This window comes from Macaca fascicularis, chromosome 2 (assembly GCF_037993035.2).
Source record: "Macaca fascicularis isolate 582-1 chromosome 2, T2T-MFA8v1.1".
Lineage (NCBI taxonomy): Eukaryota > Metazoa > Chordata > Mammalia > Primates > Cercopithecidae > Macaca > Macaca fascicularis.
In genome coordinates, this window is record NC_088376.1 from 185,718,596 (window position 1) to 185,735,956 (window position 17,361).

Sequence of the window (17,361 nt, forward strand, 5' to 3'; positions counted from 1 at the left end):
AGACTCTTACAATGTGTATTAAATTTTTTAAGAATGTCTGAATAAAAATTGAGGTTTGGGTAGACTTCTTGCAACGTATTCTTGGTAGTCATTTCTACTTTCAGTACAATTTTTTCATTGTGTGTCAACAAAATTTTTTGAAGTGAAAATAGTTTTTCCATTTTTCAGATGGAGATGGTTCAAAGAAAAACAAGAGGAGCTATATTTAAATACAGTCAGTAAGGTTTAAGGCTCTAGAATTAGAAGGCTCAACTGGAGCTGAAATTTATGAGCTTGCAGAAATTAAGTGATTTTTCTCAAGTTCACGTAGCTTGTAACTCAAAAGCCAAGTTCTAAAAGTCAGCGTTGTGCCACCGCGTCACATCCCACTAGTTGTTGGGCGTAACTGGAATACATGTATTTTCAAGTTTTGATGTGCCATCTCGGTATCATCTCTTAAGGAAACAAAATATGCCGTCTCAATATGCCACTTTGGAATACTGATTATTTTGAGCTGAAGGTACTTGAAAAATAGCAAATGCAGGGAGAGGCTTTTTCTGAATTCCCCCCGTCTGCCTAAAGACAGATACTTTGAAAGAAACTCAATTGTCATAAATCCCCTCCTGGGGAATTTCATCAAGAAGGGAAGATTGACTCTTATCAGAGGAGAGAAAACTGGAAGTTGACACCACACGTAGACAAACTTTGTCACAAGCTATCATATCTCCCATCTGTTCTTCTAAGGGCCCATCATCTTTCTTAAAATCACTTACTCTCCCCTAGATGACCTACATTCCTTTCCCCTTTTTCTATTAGGATGAATATGATCTCAAATCTTACCACATTTTGGGTATTCACTGTTTCCTGTGATGCCCGTCTGCACATAGTAATAGTTAAGAAATTTTTATATTTTTCTTGTTGATCACCCTTATTGTCAGTTTCTTTCACAGACCCAGATTTCAAACCTAGGAGGATAGAGGGAAAGTCTTTCTGGCCCATCACCTCTCTGCACTCTGCTGACTTTAGGGAAAAGCAATTTAAAAAAAAGGAAAAAGCAAAAAAACCTGCCAATTTTATTCCTCATTTCTAATTAAACACAAAAACAAAAGTCAACATTTATTTTTCCTATATTTTTGTACAGAGTTCAAAAATGTATGTTTTGGCCCAATTAAACTTAGTCCATATGAGATTAAAATGAATTAGTCATTTCTATTTTGATGACATAGTTAAAAGCAAGAAAGACTGACATATTCATTTTTATCTCATATGCGATGATACAATGCTAAACACTTGGAAAAGTCAACAAACACAATGTCATTCAACTTTGATTTTTTTCTTATATGTCTGGTTAAACATTTTAAATTGGCAATTTATAAAATAATAAATACAAATATTTTAAAATTTGGATTCATGTGCTCAGTTATGTTGAAAACTTTAAGATAAACATCTCTAAATTTAGATGCTTGGACCATAATAATTTGTTCCATGCTATTATTTGAAATTTCTATCGTCATTCATTTTGGTAGTATTCTACTTGTTGATTTTTTTTAATCTGTAAATTTGAAAATTAGAAAAAAATCATAACAGGACGCATTTTTCTTACCATGCAATAGTTTTTTATCTAACAGAGTTACTGCTTCTTCCATCTTTAATAATAAAGCATAAGCATAATAGTATTATTTAGGGGAATTATTTTAATAATCATGATTTTACTTGGTTAGTTCTTCAAAATCAAATCCAACATGAAGATCTTGAAAGTACTTTCTCATATTTCAGAATAGATGACCCTTGATTTCTCTCAATTGTTTTCAACCCTGATTGCACTCAAGGATCACCTGGGCAGATGTGCAAATATACTGTAGCCACAACACTTATAAAATCAATTACTTCTGAATCTCTTGAGTGTGGGTCTCTATATCATTAAAGACTCCCTATATGATTCTCACATTTATCTAGAAGTAGAAACTACTAATTTGTCTTATTAAAGTTTCTAAAACAATTATGCTAAAAAAATGAAAGAAACTAAATATATAGCTTCAGAAATAGTATATCGAAAGAGTTGCTATTTTCATATGTTGATATTTTATTAAGTGGGAGAATCTCATTTGGATACTAAATAAAATGCATATGAAATATAAATCTCACATCAAATCTCTTCATTTGTTTTTAACTGACCTCTGACTCTGCAGTCATATTTTGCAGCATGTTACATTTATGTAGGCTCTTTTTTTCTTTTTTAATTTCATGAAAACAAACAGTGGCAAAAACAATTTCCTTTAGTTCCAATATGTTTACTTTTCTAAAATCACCCTCTGAGCTGCTAATAGAATTTTACATATCATACTCATATCATTAATCTACTATGCAATCAATAGCTTGAATTATGTTGATAAACTTAAAAGGATAAAATTTAGAATCCCCTATTGAGAACAAATTAAACTCATTACTGGAGAAGACACTTTTGACTTCTTTGATCTCCTAGGTGATATAGAGATTCATATGATATTCTCATCACTTTTGTACTGTTAACATATCAATTATTAAACAGATATTTTCATACTAGTTACAAAAGGGAGCACCATTATGCCATTCCAAAATAGAAAACATCGAGAAGGATATTTCTGATTTCCTGGTCTATATATTCAGATATATTTTACAAAACACATTGTAACTATGTTTGCACATTAGCATTAGGCATAGGGATATTTTACGACAATTGAAACACTACCTCTTAACAATTGAAAGTAAGCTTTTACAGCCTCTAGAGTCATTCTAAATGTTTGTGTCAATTGCACACTATTCTAATAAATATTTGTTGAAAATTCTGATGAATTAATTTTTTTGTAGGAAAACAAGACAAAGCATATGTGAACAAAATACTTTTGAAAAATCTGGTTATAAGTCTTTTACATCAACCTACTCTTTCAATGGTTTCTAATTGATTTACATATCTTAAAAACCTTGTTGCCTAAGCTTTGAGCAACTTTTGTTTGTCAAACATTGACTGCACCAAATATAGATGGCTTAACCCAGTATTTCAGGCCAAACATAAATCACTTTCCTACTTTGTCTGCCTCTCTATTTCAGTCATATGACTCTGGCTGCTCACTCTCATAGGATGTCATGCACCTATGATCTACGTCTACTATCTCGTCAGAAAATTCTGAACCTTTACCAACCACTGGAAGCTCTTAAGAACACTAGTTATCCTTTACTTTCCATTCTATTATTTAGGGACTCATTTAATATTCTATTTTAAAATTGTATATATGCATATGACATTTTTTAGCACTGTTATGCTGTAACAAGAGAGTAAAATGTTACCTTGAGTGGCTAGAGTTCATATCTTCAAAGGCAAACACTGTTTTCTCAATTTTATTAATTTATATGGATTGAATTTAGTAGCAAGCTTAGCCCTAGGTGAATGCATACTTTGATTAGTTTTTGTAGATTTACTTTGGTTGCCTACATATGTACTTCACTATCGGACAATATTCTTCTACTCAAAGCCACAGTCTTTAGGGGATGTAGAATATTCTATAGTTGTCCCTTTGTTCAGCTTTGTATTCTCAATTGAGTAAAGTAATTAGATAAATTAATATTTTAGGATTGTAAACTGGTAATAGCTTAATGTGTTAAGCCCTGAAAGGTGTGCTGTGATGTTAGAGGATATTTTTTCATAATGCCCTTTCAGGCAGGAACACAAGCATGTGGAAAATAGCCAAGAGCAAGAAAACATATCAATAACTCCTTAAATATCATCATGTAAGGAGCGATCTACTTTACTAACACAGGACTTCTTAATACAGGAGTAGAGTAAGACATTTAAAAAGACTAAGCTGAATGACTGATTTTACAGTTTTTCACCTCCCATAATTTAGGATTCCACCCAAATCAAATAGTCCAAATATGAAAAGAACTTTAAAAATAACATTTGATATTCAACACTTTAATCAACCCTCAGTGCCTCTCCTGGAAAGTACAGTATGTGTATACAAGACCTTGAAACAGTCCCTGACACATGGCAAGTGCTCATTAAATACCTGCTTTATGAATTAATAAACATATGCATTGATTTTAAACTAGATAAGTGCTCTGTAAAGCAAAGGATCTGAATGCTGCAATTTTAAAATATATGTGTATATATTTGTTGTCTTTATTACCAAACTAATCTGAGGGCTGGCTTCTTTGAATAGTACAATGACATTCACAGGTTTTTCACACATGGGTAATATTACATTATTCTAGTGTCATATATACAACTTACATGTTTTTACACTTTAATTTTACCTAATCTGTTTTTTTTTTCATCCTTAGTGGAAGACATAATAGATTTGGTTTGGTTTTGTTTTTAACATGGCGGGTCATTTAGGTTATGATTGAAACCATAAAAGGCTGTTTGCCTGCTGTGGCTGACTTCCTAACATAGAACCTGTATAATAATGTATAAACAGACAGCCAAACAGCTTGATCAAGATCAGAAGTTTCCAGCTTATTATTTTTAGCAATAACAGTACAGCAAGATGAAAATGTGTATTACTCTACATGTCTGGACTGAGTGGGAACTTTCTGATCCTTTCTGCTGTGGCCAATTTCTTGGCAGACTGCCTAGATAATACACAAGGCATCTGTTCGGGTCATTTTTAGTCATCCACTTGTAAATAAGGTCTTGTGAACATAATTATCCTTTCTTGGAAGAATGAAGTAACTGTGATAAATATTATGCAAGAAATAAATATAATAAAAATTCACAGATTTTTCCAATACCTCATACTTACTTATTATTTTACTAACAAATCTGGCACAAAAAAACTCCTATTACAATTGTTTTACATTTGTTACTGCTTTGGTTCAATTTAACTATTATTATGACTAAGGAATATTCTAAGTATGCCTTGATCTGTTCCTATTTTTTATACAGTACTTTGGGGGATATTGACAAGGGTGTATTAGGTATCTGTCTGTCTCTCTATCTTCTATCATCTATCCATCCATTTATTTCTATATGAACCCATGCATACATTACTACCATTTATATTTCAAAAATCTCCATACATACCACTGTATACATTCATATAATGTAGACTTCTGTATATTTTACATTATATATCTAAAAATTAAGCAAAGCATGCATTTGCAGAATTAATTTCCCTTTTCTAAATACGAGTTCTAAATATGAGTTCTTTTTCTTCTCTGCTATGGCAATTTTAATCTGCCACTGTAGTATCAGAGTTTCTACAGCTATAAATCAACTGCACTATTGATTTTTCCTGATGGAATAATGAAAGAATTAACTGCTGAATGATTAAAGATCACTTTGTGTCAATTAAATGGCACAGGAATGGTTACAATACAATAATTATAACTATAATAATTTCTTCAGCAACATATCATCCAAAATACAAATTTAGCTCTTCTCACTAGGATGGAAATATAGTTTGTTTATAATCAGGGTGAATCACGGTAGAATAAGTGAAAAGTATTTCACTTTTAACAGATCTAGGTAAGTACACATAGCTTAGAATAAGCATAGTCTTGTTAGAAGTTTTATATAATCCAATTATTCAAGTCTACATTCCTTAATATTCCCCTAATGTCTAATGAATTAATGTGCATATTGGCATGAGAATAGCTAAAGAACCTGTCTAACTGGAAAGATGTATCAATAGGCTAGCAAACAAATTAGGATGTGTATAAGTGGAAATTTTGTAATTCAGGCTGTAAAGTCTGTTTAAGGAAATGGATATATTTTAACAGGTGCAGAAAAATGACAAAAATAGCATTCAGGACAGTCATAAAATGTGTCAATTAGAAATATTTGTATAATTAAATAGAATATAGATATTAAAAAAACAAAATCATTAACAGGATCCTATAAAAACTGGATTAAACCTGAATTATGACCAAACCAATTTACAATAAAAGCAAATTGAATTTAACTACCATATGTAGAAGAATTGTGAAATCCAGTTTGGCAGATGGTAACTAGAGAACAAATGAAGAAAAAGACAAAAAAACAACCCTGAGATGGTAAGAGGATATAGAAAGGGTACCCAGAATACTGCAGACATGTGCATAACCCAAGAGAGAAAATATCAAAGGTCGATATCAGAAATGAGTGATAGTTCCATGTACTGTCACTACCACCACCCGAGAAAAAAAGAAATAATTTTACCAACAAAATGCACTTTGACAGATACTTAATAATATTTATTTTGATCATATGAGAGACCTTGAAGTTCCATTTTAGTTTGTACAAAGACTATTCCTTGACCGAACTCTAGTTAAGCTCCTTGAGCTCCACCAGGGCATTTTCTCAAGAACCCAATTGTAGCAAGAATGCTGTATCAGTTTAGCCAGAATGGCCCACCCTCAATATCTGATAGTCTTCAATATCTGCCCAAATCCCTCATCTCTCACTGTCTCTCAGGCAATATCTGATCACCCTGACCTGCCTTCTGTGGAAATCCTGATAGGTCAGTTCAGCAAGAATTACTCTACTTGATTAGCAATTTTACATCCACCAACTCCCCAACCCTGCTCTCCCTTGGCTAAGAATTCCCTTATTTCTTGTCTATAGAGTTGAGCCCAGTCTCTCTCCCCTACTGCAAAACTCCACTGCAGTATTCCTACACCTATTACTATAATCCTGAATAAAGTCTGCCTTACTGTTTTAACAAGTGTTAGAAAAAATTGTTTTTAACAGTAATGCACATAATTAACACAGAATTTACCACTGTTACTTTTTTTTTTTTTCCTCACTGCAAGCTCCGCCTCCTGGGTTCACGCCATTCTCCTGCCTCAGCCTCCCAGGTAGCTGGGACTACAGGTGCCCACCACCACGCCTGGCTAATTTTTTCATGTGTTCTTGGTAGAGACGGGGTTTCACCACGTTAGCCAGGATGGTCTCGATCTCCTGAGCTTGTGATCCGCCCGCCTCGGCCTCCCAAAGTGCTGGGATTACAAGCATGAGCCACTGCGCCTGGCCCCACTACTGTACTTTTTACACAAAGGAAGTGACGTCTCTGTTATTATAGACAGGTGATTCTAATGAGGACTGGGTTGGGTACGGTGGATCACGCCTATAATCCCAGCACTTTCAGAGGCCAAGATGGGCACTTCTAAACCAGCTTGGGCAACATGATGAAATCCCATCTCTACAAAAAATACATTAATCAGCTGGGTGTGGTGGTGCACACCTGTAGTCCCAGCCATTTGGGAGTCTGAGGTGGGAGAATCATTAGAGTCTAGGAGGCAAAGGATGCAGAGAGCTGAGGTCACACCACTGCACTTCAGCCTGGGTGACAAAGGGAGACCTTGTCTCACAAAAAAAAAAAAACCCAAAAAAACACAAAAGACATAAAAATTCAGGTAGTAGAAGAAAGAAAAGTGTAAAAATACCTAAAAATAGGGTCAGGCACCGGTGGTGGCCTGTAATCCTACCACTTTGGGCAGTTGGGCAGATCAGTTGAGGCCAGAAGTTCAAGACTAGCCTGGCTAACATACATAGCAAAACCCTCTCTCTACTAAAAATACCAAAATTAGCCAGGCATGGTGGCTCTGTGCCTGCGGTTCCAGCTACTCAAGAGGTTGACACATGAGAATCACTTGAACCCGGGAGGTGGAGGTTGCAGTGAGCTGAGATCGTGCTACTGAACTCCAGTATAGGTGACAGGGCAACAGAGTGAGATACTGTCTCCAAAAAAAAAAAAAAAAAAAAAAAAAAAACCCAAAATGTACATTTTTCAGTGTCTAGAGTTTAGAATGTTTCTATGCCCAAAAAGCTAAATATCCAGTATTATAATCGAACAGATAGGCCTAAGAGAAAACTAAAAGCTAAAAGTAGATCCAACATTCGACCCAGCAATCCCACTACTGGTCCCTACCGAAAGGAAAAGAAGTCACAATGTCAAAAAGACACTAGCATGCATATGTTTATAACAGCATAATTTACAAGTGTAAATATATGGATTCAGTCTAATTGCCCATCAATTGATAAATATGGTACATATATACCATAGAATTCTACTCAGCCACAAAAAGAATAAAATCACGCCTTTTGCAGCAACTTGCATGGTACTGGAGAGCATTATTTTAGGTGAAGTAACTCAGGAATCAGAAACCAAATACTGCATGTTCTCACTTGTAAGTAGGAGCTGAGCTACGGGTATGCAAAGACATATAGAGTGGTATAACGGACACTGGAGACTCAGAAGGGGCGAGGTTGAGAGGGGGACGAGAGATGAAAAACTACCTGCTGGGCACAGTGTACACTACTCAGGTGATAGGTGCACTAAAATCCCAGACTTCATGTCTATACATCTGTGTAACTAAAAGTCGTTTGTACTCCTAAAGCTACTAAAATAAGAAAAAAATTAAATATTGAATTTCACAGCTCTTTCATCCAGATCACCACAGAATTGTCCTGATGGGATTCAGGACACACTATTTCCAAATATGGCACCCAGGAAGCTAAAGAATTTGAGAAAACAGGAGAAGCAGGAAGTTCATTTTTTTTTTTTTTTTTTTCAGAGTCTTGCTCTGTCACCCAGGTTGGAGTGCAGAGGGGCGATTTTGGCTCACCTCCGCCTCCCAGGTTCAAATGATTCTCCTGTCTTAGCCTCCTAAGTAGCTGGAACTACAGGCATGCACCACCGCGCTCAGCTAATTTTTGTATTTTTAGTAGAGACGGGGTTTCGCCATGTTGACCAGGATGGTATCGGAACTCCTGACCTCAGATGATCTGACCGCCTTGGCCTCCCAAAGTGCTGAGATTAGAGGCGTTAGCCACCGTGCCCAGCCAGGAAGTTCATTCTCTTGCCCCAGCCCTTTTCCCATGAAGCAGGTCATAAAACCTTGGAAGAATTTCCTGAACATCCCTTGAAGAAGATCATAAGAGCTTCATTTGAGAGGTGCCCACCCTCTACCTGGAGGAAAGGAACATCCTTATCAGTGAAGACACAGAAGTACAGAGTAAAGGTCTTGCAAAGTTCCCTCCCAGTTTATTACCATTAGATCATATCCCTTTGTATAATTACATTTCTCCCTGACTGCTGTCCACTCTTAGCAAACTTAACATAAAAATACACAAGTTTAACTATTGCTTGGGTCTTTATTTCCTTAAGAAGGCTTCTGTGTCATGTAAAACCTATTAAATGAATTTGTATGTTTTTCTCTTGTTAATCTGTTTTTTGTTCTAGGGACCTCAGTCATGAATCTAGGATGGGTGAGAAAAAGTTATTTCTCCCTACCCTGCAGTCTTTTTCCTTGTTTATTATTGTATGCTTAAGTTTTAATTTTTTCTTTCGTTTCCCAATTAGGTTTAAGTGTTTTCCTTTTTCTTTTTCTTTTTTTTTTTTTTTGCCTTCTCCCTTTGCCTCCTTCCATTGGTCCATCCTCTTTATGTTCTTACTGTAGTGGTTTTTAATAAACTAATATTGATCATTTAAACATCTGCAGAACTGAATTAATAAGCTAGTTTTAGTTCAAATGAATTTAATTATGTTCTCCTGTATTACTACTTCAAATCCCTTTTTTTTTTAACACAGGTAAAGTCTCTGATTTTCCATCATTCCTTAGTGCAGAGTACAAAGGAGAACAAATGTAACATTCATAAGAACCTAGTAGCAGTTATTTGAGTGTAATGGGAATTAATTTGTCATCTTTTGGTGTGGCATATCTAAAATCCTAGGAGAAAACTATTTAGTAGTGACACATTTATAAATTGTTTCTTACTATGCTTCTTCATGTGATTATTTGGAGGTAGTTTTGTGGAGTTATATTGTCATTTGTGCTAAATGCCAAGAAGTCTTGGATAAATTTTACTTTTTCATTTTGCTTGTTGGATTGAAACTGCTGTTCAGAAAAGTGGGAAAATTACTGTTTTCTTCTGCACTGGGAGAATGCGGGCTGAAGCCTCACACCTGCAGTTAGCTATCCTGGGCTGTGCTCCAAGCTGCCAGTTCCGTGTTGTGGATTCTGATTCTAGAGAACTACAATCCCCTGGCCATTAGAATCAGGTGGGGGTAATAACTTGTTAATATGGCCAGTAGGTCTAAATCGATAAGTCCCAAGCCTAGGTCAAGGAAAGAAACTGCAGTAACTTTCCAAATGTTTAAGAGCCCAGCAATGCTGTGAAGGCTAACAAATTGCCTTCTAAAGTAGTAGGAAATCGCATATCTGCATCAAGATAGGCTTTTGTCTTGTAATCACAGACTTGAACGCTAGCCTCCTTGCCATTTGATCTTGAATAAGTCTCATTTTGTAATCTATTCACTAAACCAAAGCACAGTGGGATGTGTGTCTCTGATTGAAGCCATTTCTCAGTCTTCTACAAAGACAAACTACATCAATGGTCTTTACTTTTGTCCTTTTACAATAAAAGGAATACTCTAAAACAATCTGAAAGCATTTAAAACTAGGTTTGAAATTCAGTGAAAGAAGGGTGTGTGTGTTTTTGAGACTATCTTCCGGGCTATTTAGTCAGCAACCTGTAATTTAATTAATAATCAAACACCTGTTTGAGTATTATTGTCTGAAAATATTTATTTTATTTCAATCATTTATAAATTTATCCACATAATTCTAAGAATTTTTAGTCATTTTTCTATTTCTCTTGGAAGCAGGAGAGAATAATCTGGTAACTATTCTAAATTTAGAAAAATTAAGATACCAAAAAATAATTTGCTCTAATTGTTACAAGCCAGAGACAAATCAAAACAGCTCCATGTTTCCTCTCAATGAATATCTGCACTTATTCTTGCATTCCAGGGAAAAAGAAATCCAAAATACATATAGTGATGACAGATGTGATCTTAAATTTTATAGAAATATTTCTATTTATTTATATGGTAGTAGAATATTTCAATTTCATATTAGCATAACTGGAGGAAAAAAACAGCCTTGTTGAACTGAGTGAGCTTCTTCTATAAAAATATTCTGTACTTAATGCAATATGCCAGAAACAATCAATAGAAGCGTGTTTCAATATATATCCTAAATAAATTCTTTCTTAGCTAAAGGTTAATGCCTGTCCTGAAACAGCTTAAGACATTTAGTTCAAAGAGGAAAACAATGTGCCTTCTAGTGGCATTTCCTAAACAAACACAAAACAAGCAGGGCATTAGTTTCTTCTGTCTTTAAATCTGATAGCCCAAAGGCATGTATGTTTGTAAGAGTCCTTTATGATATCCTGCATTTCTCTAAGTAATATTGCTTGATTTTTTGCTATGAGGTAAAATCCTTCCTTTGGTACTTGGGGGGTCAAGCTGCTCCCAATTAAAATTTGTGAGGCCTTAAAAAAAGTGGGCCAGTCACTGTATTTTAGTAATTATGCTTCTAGCAAGTCAAAAAAAAGATCTGGAACTGCTCATGCCCCTTGCTGGCATTTGATACCTAACCTTAAAATGTCTGAGGTCAATAATGACAGGCAGAAGCATCCCCTGTGGCTGTTACTAGGCTTTAGTAACTCTTAGGGTTAAGCACACATTGCTGCATTTATCTTGCCAAGATGAGTGGGACTGTCTCAGAATCACTGAATTTTGCATTTTTCTATATCTAGAAGCTCCGCTGAGGTTGGGATGGGATAGACACAAGGAAGAGTGGCTGCCTGTCTTCAAAATAACATCCACCAGTAAGTCTGCTTAAGGTAATTTGTGACAAGGTATTTATTAACCTCACTCTAATCTTAAAGATATTAGAGTAAGTGGTGAAAGCAAGACTAGGAAAAAATTGAGAAAGGTAATCCAGGTTAACATCTTACTTTTTAAATTTATTTATTTATTTATTTATTTATTTATTTATTTATTTATTTATTTTTAAACAGAATGCCTCTCTAATCATTCCGGGCAAACTTTTCCGCATGCCTGTGATGGCCAAAATTGATCACAACTCTATATTTAAAAATGCAAAATCCTTAATAAAATACTTAAATTTATCTTTTAAGATACTGAATTTATTGTCTTTTTTCCTCCCTAATTTTCCTCTTGGTGATGATCAGATTAACACTAAAATGCATATGGAAAAAGATGTCTCGCTATGGTGTCAACATAGTTGACATTAAATGTTATTTGGGATTGATTCTAAACTATACGGGGTCAATAAAGAAACAGACTTCGGCATATACATATAAAGCACTTCACATGTGTATGATAAGTTACAATCCTGTTTTCTTGCGTCCAATTACATTGATTAGAATTGCAGCAACTGGTTAATTTTTTTGTGGGAACTAAATGAGCAGAACATAAATATTGGTTTATTAACAGGATACAAATGAATTCCATAGAAATAAAGCATTGCTGGTTCTCACGGATTTAGTGCTGGGAACTGGGAATCTGTCAAGGATCAGAGAAACTACTCAGGAGATCTCTCTCTCTCTCTCTCTCTCTCTCTCTCTCTCTCTCTGCCTCTCTGGCAGTGTATGCTGCTCAATGTTTAACAACTCTCAGGGACAGGAAGCCCTGATTTGGAGCATCCTCTAAGTTCCATGGTGTAAGTACATCACTATGACTGATTTCAAGTCACTTGACCACTTGAAGCCACCCCAGATGCAAAAATTCCTGAAAATTTAGCAATTGGTTTCTGTAAAGTGAAACAAACTGATTTCAGTACCATTGTTTCTCTAGTCCACAACAGTCTGTTGACCCTTTCTCTCTATGAATTCAAACTATCCTTTTGATTCCGTTTGATGACTGTTTTCTCTATTAACTTAACATTTATACGCATGCCTGAAAAGGGCTGTTCCAGCTCCATCTCTACATGATTTAACATTTCCAGGACCCACACATATATCGCCAAAGTTTCTTTGCTCCTAATTTCAAATTTCTACAGGAGTAGCTTATTGGCTTAAATTCCCTAAATTTAAGGGAAGGACAGGTGTTGATACCAATAATCCTAGTATTATATGGACCAAACTGGAATGCTGCTTAAGGCAGAAAAAATCCTTACTTGGAGTACTAATATACAGTGAACAAAAAAGGCGAGAAACTAGGCTATCGTATACATGAATAATTAACCATGGGAAAATATTGTGGCAGCACATGTACATTTTAAAATACATTACTGAATTTTTAAAGAAAAGAATGCTGCAGTGCAACTCAAGTGTAACACAAATAATAGTACCACTACATGTGCTATTATTTTACATTTTTAAACTGACAAAAGTATTATAGATTGTATCTGATTTGTGATTTTCATTTACCCTTGGATAAGTGATGAAAGTCACATATATTAGAATTCTCTTTGATAAACCTAAAAGCAGCATAGATTATAACTATATATAAATCAGATAAAATAATAATATTCTGAGAAGAAATAAGCATATATATAAGGACAAACTTTGTATACAAAGAGATCTAAGCAAAAGTGTTATTATAAATATTTTTTCAAACACTCCAACATTAAATAACCTCATGACCTCTTTTATTTTTCATAAAATAGTAGGATTTGCCTTATCAACATATCATACATATATTTAATACACATACATGTTTATATTTAATATTTTAATCATATAAATAGGTTATGGATTTTCTACTTTCACTGGTTTGTATATAAAGAATTCCATATGATTAACACTCTTCAGAAGTGACTTTTAAGGCTCTTGGTGACAAAAACACATTCTCTATCTGGATGATACAATCTTTTGTAATCTTTCAGCTTTTTATCATTGATAAGTATTCAGCAATGAAATATGTACAAGTTCAGAATGAATCACTCAATTTCCCCGATACCAAGAGAATTCTATAGGCCCAAAGATATTTGTAGTGTTTTTTCTATTAAAATACATTTTGATTTATAAAAGGATCATCTACTCAGTAGAAAAATGGAACATATAAAATCAATAGATTTCCATGTTTACCAAAGCAACATGGTGTATAACAACAGGTGTGTAATTCAATAGAAAACTGTAGGCATTTAATTTTATGATTATGTGTCATTGAGATGATATTGTTAATGTACAGAGACATGCAAAATTCAAGCTGATGTCCTTGTCAAGCACAATGATTGTTGATACCATAGAAGCAACTGATACTAGCTCAAATGAGAGCTAACCAAACTGAAGTTTCTAATTCTTTGTGTTTTTTTCAAAATATGTATCATGGCTTTGTGTGAATTTTATAGTATTCTAGATTTTAACCCAAATGTAATATTATCAAATATTTTAATCATTCCACTGTACTTGTTATTGAGGGTACATATGTAAACAGGTTTAATTTCTGGCACAGTATTGTCTGGACGGGGGAAGAGGACAAAGACGACTAAGATGGCGCATTTCCGGGTTCTTCATCACCAACTTACCTGCGCACGGGAAAATGCAGCCCGTGCCGGGGAACAATACAGACCAACTGCGCAGGTGCAACATGGCGCAAGCCGAAACTTACCTGGCCGCACCTACGGAACGCCCCCGACACGCCCGTGTCCCACCTATTGCCCTCCCACTCCCAAGCCTTAGACAGAAAAGCCGCTCCCGGCAGGCGCCTAGCACGAACTTCCTCCGCCGCTCCTCATATGCGGACCTAGGAACCTCGCCCGAGAACGCCGGAGCGACTTCCTCGGCCTCCGCTGCCGGAGACCGGTGAACTTCGCCCTTTCTTCCTTCACATTGGCTAGCTAATAAAGTTTCTTTTTTACCTTGCCTACTTGTCTTTTCTCTGGTGCCTGCTCTGGTGGTCGCATAAAACAAATCAAGTATGTCCTCATTGAATAAATAATTAATGAAGACATAAGCAATAACATCTATAAGCATCAAGTGGTTATAAATTCCCTGAAAATGTGTGGAAGATATGTGATGAATATGGGGGACCAGACCAAGACACCTAAGCATCCCATACAGTTTCAAAAGCAGAGTAGGCTGGTGACTTGGTGTTCCTCAATATATTCTCAATTTATCTGTCCAGCATTGTTTTTAGAACTGGAGCAGATCACTTTGCTTTAGGAAAAGTAAAGAAATGGGGACACTGGGAGCAACAGTCATCCTTTATCTTTTATTCTGGATTACAGCCCTACAACACTAGCATACTTCTTTCAGTAAAAATTAAACCTTGCGGTTAACTGGATGCAACCTCTTGGGAAAGCAGTTATATAGCCCTATAGCGCTCCATGAGTGTCTGCCTTTGAGCAAGGTCTCCATCACATGGCAACAATGGCACCCAGCCAACCCAGCCAAATCGACAAGTGGTTTTGTAAAAACAGTTTGTATTTGGAGTCTGAAGCAGTCCAATAACTGAATCCACCTGAAAGTAGGAATGTACACCAAAGTGACATGTGAGTGAGAGGAAGCCCTAATTTTTTAGTTCACCTCTTCCATCCCAAGAGGCTTTTGAAAATAAAACTTCCAGTTATATATAAGATTATCTCTAAGAAAAATTCCTGTAAGACAATCTCTTCTATCTCAACATATTTCTACTGTCATTTTAGTGCCACTCTTACATTAGCATTTTAGACAACCACCCAGCTGGTTACTACTTAAATGCAGCTTGTGAATGGGCAGTCATAAATTTTTCTGAAGAAAGGGTACACAGTTTTTGTAACTAGATTGTCTAAAGGATTCCAATATCAAAATAATTGGAAACACTTTCTTAAAATAATATGAGTTTGGGTGGTATTGACAGGTTTCATACTTTAGGAGACAGTGGGAAGAGAGAAACTGGTATATCTTCCATTTGAAGCACTTAATTATATTGAAAAGGATATGGATTTTATTTAATTCTGCTTTCTCTCAATAGCTGTGTGATCTTGGCAGGACATAACATTCCTGAATCTGTTTCACCAAAAAATACTAAAAAGCATTTATCATCTCAATATTAATTTTTCTATATATTAAATATTATTTAGAAGCCAGTGTTTATTTTTATTTACACTATAACATTATTTTATTTACACTATAACATTATTTATGTTTATACTTTTTAATATAGCATGAATTCCCAAAAACCTTATTTGGTTAGTTAAAAGGAAAGAAATATACTCATCATTGTATTCACATATCCCACCAGACCATAGAGTCATGGTGTTATGATCTATAAAATAACATTCTTTTCAACACATTTGAATTATTTTGGTCAGCTTAAGGATAAGTTATGAGACAAAACATAAAAGAGAACTAGGAATTTTAAAAAACATACATGACAAGTAACACTCTTTTAAGTAACCCATTTTTTTAACTAAGAAATTAAATTTTTATTTTTATTATTATTATTATTTTTTGAGACGGAGTCTCACTCTGTCACCCAGGCTGGAGTGCAGTGGCCGGATCTCAGCTCACTGCAAGCTCCGCCTCCCGGGTTCATGCCATTCTCCTGCCTCAGCCTCCCGAGTAGCTGGGACTACAGGCGCCCACCACCTTGCCCGGCTAGTTTTTTGTATTTTTTAGTAGCGACGGGGTTTCACCGTGTTAGCCAGGATGGTCCTGATCTCCTGACCTCGTGATCCGCCCGTCTCGGCCTCCCAAAGTGCTGGGATTACAGGCTTGGGCCACCGCCCCCGGCCCAGAAATTAAATTTTTAAAAACCTATTCCTCATGTTAGCAGTTGCCTACAAGAAGAAGTGACTCAGTCCATTATCAACTTGCTTTTCTACGTTACCAGTGAAGTGGTTAATTTTTAAGCTTTTGTACTTCCCTAATCATGCAAATATGGGTTACTCTAAGTACAATCAATAGCCACACAAAGTTTTAAAAACTTTTAAATTAAAAAAAAAAATTGCACAAGTTTTATAAAACTTACTTGTACTGAGTTTCTAAGAAGAATTACTGTTTCTAGAAGAGTAATAATTTTGTTATGATTTATCTTAAAAATATACAGATGATAAATTTGAAATAGGGTAGGCACACACCACTAAGGTGCTAATTTTTATGAAATTAAAAAGAAGTGAAGCATCTAAATTCATATTTGGTTAATCAGTAGAAAGAATAATTTTTGAACCAAAGAGATACATTGACCTACAAGAAATCTGAGCTCCAAATGAGTAAGGAATCATAAGAAGACAACTAACTTCTTTAGTTCAAGTTTTCTCACACAAACTATATTCCAGTGTTATAAGGAAAATTGCATGTGATATTATCAATGATTTTTGGGAAATAATGAGACAAGGCTGCAACTCCAGAAGTCAGCAAATGAGTCTCAGCATTCAAAAGGAGGGCAAAGGTGAATTTTTAAAACTGGGTTAATACTGATCCTGAATGAAATTGCATAGCACATATGAATATTTGAGCTTCTGCAGAGGAAGAAGAAAAACAAGCATCCAACAGAGTTTACCAAAAACTATTTGACAGATTAAAGTAAAAAACTAAAATAACACAAAAACATGAGCAAATGTTATATGTTGATTCTGTGTCTGCCTTTTCCGTAAGTTCAGACAACTCCATTTACACAGGCAAAGCAA

General features: G+C 35.2%; 1 protein-coding gene and 1 long non-coding RNA gene across 8 annotated transcripts in view; one reads left to right on the forward strand and one right to left on the reverse strand.

The window, feature by feature from the left end:
* The window catches only part of LOC135969423 (uncharacterized), a 35,756-nt gene extending 23,303 nt beyond the window's left edge, over window positions 1–12,453 (forward strand). The window contains exon 3 of the long non-coding RNA XR_010584683.1: window positions 11,540–12,453. This is a non-coding gene — a long non-coding RNA (uncharacterized lncRNA). The remainder of the gene's footprint in view (window positions 1–11,539) is intronic.
* Window positions 1–17,361, reverse strand: part of EPHA6 (EPH receptor A6) — a 930,448-nt gene that overhangs the window by 611,441 nt on the left and 301,646 nt on the right. The gene's annotated exons all lie outside the window — the stretch shown is intronic.